The 4091-nt window shown below is 39.2% G+C and overlaps 1 long non-coding RNA gene across 1 annotated transcript; it reads right to left on the bottom strand.

Moving 5' to 3' along the window:
- Positions 1-1043: 1043 nt before the first annotated feature.
- Positions 1044-3813, bottom strand: LOC136007257 (uncharacterized). Its single transcript, XR_010609558.1, has 3 exons — positions 3750-3813; positions 2618-2675; positions 1044-1138 (listed from the first exon to the last, which is right to left on the bottom strand). It is a non-coding gene; the product is annotated as an uncharacterized LOC136007257 (long non-coding RNA).
- Positions 3814-4091: the final 278 nt, after the last annotated feature.

Genomic DNA, 4091 nt, shown 5'->3' with positions numbered 1-4091 from the left:
CTTGGGATTCTGTGATTCTGTGAAACATGGAAAAGTATAAATCAAACTTCCAAGTTTTATAGTTTACCATGTCAGTTAGTTCTGCAGTCAGTAAAAGTTAGCTCCATTAAGGAAAATCCCATGTGTTATTGGCAAGTCAGGTAATCAGGAACCACAGTAAGGGGGCATGATTGCAACATTCTGCTTCTTACATATAGATTATTCTCTGATGTCCTAGAGAACAACTGCAGTGAGATATTCTATTCTTACACCACTGAAAAATGATTTTTTTTAGAGATTAAGTAGTGCTTATATATTACATAAAGAGAAAGTAAGTTGGTTACTAAACTTGACCCTTATGAATTTAAGAATTTTGATATCTAGAAAGAACACCAACACAAGTTTCACTTGGTCATATCACTAAAGAAAACTGGCCAGCTCATGCTGCTATAATGAAGAACTACAATGGCTGCAGAGCCTCTGAGCAAACAACTCACTTCATGGCTGGGCTACTGTGCCCTTGGAAATGTAGACTTCCCTGCTCATTCTCAGAAATGATAATGAGCAGATAGGCAAATAAACGTTTTTCCAATATTCATATTGTTTTCCTTTTAAAGGCCATTACATAATAGCAGATTACTCCACCAAACCAGCATGGATATTACTATAAAATTGACAGCTAACACCCTGAGTAAACATAGGAATCAAAATTTATATTTTTTTCTTGAAAGTATTGGTAATATACTATTAGTCTTAGATACACTATTTTTATATATATATATAAAAATATAAACCACCTATAACTATACCTAATGCCATACATCTAGTATACTATATAAAGTATGAATCTATTGCAAGAATAAAACTCTCTCATTCTTTCATCCCTCCACCACTGACTTTTCAAAAATGCCAAATAATGAGTGAGCATAGTCCACCTAAACTTATAAACATGACGGCAACTAACAGGCAAATGGAAGAAAGAAAAAAAAAACCCAGCCCAAAACAAAACTCATTACTTACTGCGTACCTTGTATTTCCCATATGTGTTCAGGCAAAGTCACTGTGGAAAAATCAGCTTCAAGAAATTCAATAGAGGCTGCATTCCGTTAATGGGATATTAAACTGTTTGAGTACTTGAGTTTCACAATGTGGCTTCCCACTGAAAGCAACATCAAAACCAAACGTTAATTGTTAGCATTTATGAAAATATATTAAAAATAAGGATGGAGAAAGGAAAAATGTCCTATAAGTTAGACAACATTTATAACACAAATAGGTAATGTAACAGGCAAGAAACAGGAATGTGTGCTTTTGGGCTCAGAATACAAACATAGCAAGATTAAAAATAATAAGAACATTTTCATTTTACTTCTCTTTCCTTTCCACCTGTTCTAATTAGTCCCTGATGATGTGAAGGCTTAGCTTTACTAAAGCTTAGCCCCACTGAAAGCAATTAATGCTGATAAAACCAAGCACAATCCAAGAGAACTGGTTGAAAGGAAGAAGGCAGAGAGTTGTGGTCAATGGCGCAGAATCTAGCTGGAGGTCTGTGACTAGTGGAGTTCCTCAGGGGTCGGTGCTGGGACCGGTGCTGTTTAATATTTTCATCAATGACCTGGATGAGGGAACTGAGTGCACCCTCAGCAAGTTTGCTGATGATACAAAACTGGGAGGAGTGGCTGACACACCAGAGGACTGTGCTGCCATTCAGCGAGACCTGGACAGGCTGGAGAGTTGGGCGGGGAGAAACTTGATGAAATTTAACAAGGGCAAGTGTAGAGTCTTGCATCTGGGGAAGAACAACCCCATGTACCAGTACAGGTTGGGGGTTGACCTGCTGGAAAGTAGTGAAGGGGAAAGGGACCTGGGGGTCCTGGTGGATAGGAGGATGACCATGAGCCAGCAATGTGCTCTTGTGGCCAAGAAGGCAAATGGCATCTTAGGGTGCATTAGAAAGGGAGTGGTTAGTAGGTCAAGAGAGGTTCTCCTCCCCCTCTACTCAGCCTTGGTGAGGCCGCATCTGGAATATTGCGTCCAGTTCTGGGCCCCTCTGTTCAAGAAGGACAGGGAATTGCTTGAAGGAGTCCAGCGCAGAGCCACAAAGATGATTAAGGGAGTGGAACATCTCCCTTATGAGGAGAGGCTGAGGGAGCTGGGTCTCTTTAGCTTGGAGAAGAGGAGACTGAGGGGTGACCTCATCAATGTTTACAAATATGTGAAGGGTAGGTGTCAGGATGATGGAGCTAGGCTTTTTTCAGTGATATCCAGTGATAGGACAAGGGGCAATGGGTGTAAACTGGAACATAGGAAGTTCCACGTTAACATCAGGAAGAACTTCTTTACTGTAAGAGTGACAGAGCACTGGAACAGGCTGCCCAGGGGGGTTGTGGAGTCTCCTACACTGGAGATATTCAAGGCCCGCCTGGACAAGTTCCTGTGTGATGTACTGTAGGTTACCCTGCTCTTGCAGGGGGGTTGGACTAGATGATCTTTTTAGGTCCCTTCCAACCCTTGGGATTCTGTGATTCTGTGACCTTTAAACAGATTATTATCTAAAGAATCTAACAATTTTGTCATTACTATAACTGGATAAATAAAAACAGAAGATCATGTGATACAAGGCATTAAAATTTCTTACCTTTTTCAGTACACACTACTCCTTTCCATCTCTTCTTGTGAGGAACACTGCCCAAAGACTGCATGAATAGCAGAGATAAAAAAAGAAATACCCCAAATCATACTAGGACTCAAAATCAATCTGTTATACCTGATATAGTATAAAAGCACCTGATCCTAATTTCAGGGCAATTACTCTGATTGAGCATTCAACTGAGCTGGGCTTCTCCTTTTAAGTAAAGTGAAGATGCTAGTTTGATTTGATTGGATCAGATCATATGGAAATTTTGCACATATTGTTCAAATATTTCTTTCATGCCAAATAGGCAGGCCTAAAGTTGACTTCTCCAGTCATGTGTGATGGCCAAAATGAACCAAGTTGTTAAGTCTGTAGGATCACACCCAAAATACTATCTGAATGGTATTTTGAACAGACTCCATAATTTTGTTGTGAGGCTTCCACTGTCTTTATAGTGTTAAAGGAAAGCTGGCTGAATTTGACTGTTCTTTAGTAGGAAATTTGTCAGATGGACTTATAGAGTTACCTTACAAACAGTCTTAACTGCTGTTGCTGCACATACCACAGCTTCCACCTGGTACCCAGTTTTGGACAGCCCTGTGTTCTCTCCTCCCTACTGCATCAGCATTGTCATTTAGATAACACAGCTTGGTTTTGGTACCTGCCTAAAGGGCTTTGAAATTTTAGTATTACAAGAGCATCCAAGGAACATATTCTGCAGTGTATGAAATAATTTGACCTCATTATCTTTGCTGATACTGAGAAGGTATTAGGATGGCCCTTGCATCCAATAATGTGTTCCCAGTGGGAGCAGGTAGATTTGAATCAGACTGTCTTAAATCAGTAGCCTGGCTCAACATAAAGCTATTCTTTATTCTAATGCTAAATGTTACACAGGCAAACATATTATGAACAGAACAGTACATAGTTCATATGTGAAACATTTTCATCTGTTAGTATGTGTTAATAATATTGGATTACTATTAGTTACTCTTTTCTTCAAACTGAACTGTGAATTAACTTATTTAATTATTCCCGACTATATACGTTTTACTTTCATGTCAAAATCATGTTACTTACTGCTATATCTCACCCAGCTTGCCAAAAGCAGCTGGGAAGGCTCTGAAATACATACATCACAGACAGCAGTCTTCTGATGTGAAGAGGTCAACCTTCCCTGCTGAGAAACCTGAAAAAAAAATAAAGTGCATCGTTGATTCTCTATTTGCTGAGAAGAGACACATTTGTAAGTCTAAGAATTGAATTCAAACTGGAATCTCTCTTTCATAGCCCTGAAATGGGATTGTGAGTGGACACTAAAATATCCATCTTAAAACTATGCTGATAATTTGGTATTGTGGCTTGCTGAGAAAAAATAGTAGAAAAGCTGGAAAGCAATTTCACTAATAATTTCCACACTGTTTCTCCTACGTGTGATTTACTTTAAGGTTTTTTTTCCCCCACTCCCAAGTCTTTC

Source organism: Lathamus discolor, chromosome 1, assembly GCF_037157495.1.
Source record: "Lathamus discolor isolate bLatDis1 chromosome 1, bLatDis1.hap1, whole genome shotgun sequence".
Lineage (NCBI taxonomy): Eukaryota > Metazoa > Chordata > Aves > Psittaciformes > Psittacidae > Lathamus > Lathamus discolor.
Note: the sequence above shows the minus strand (reverse complement) of the source record. Positions and strands in the feature narration are given on the sequence as shown.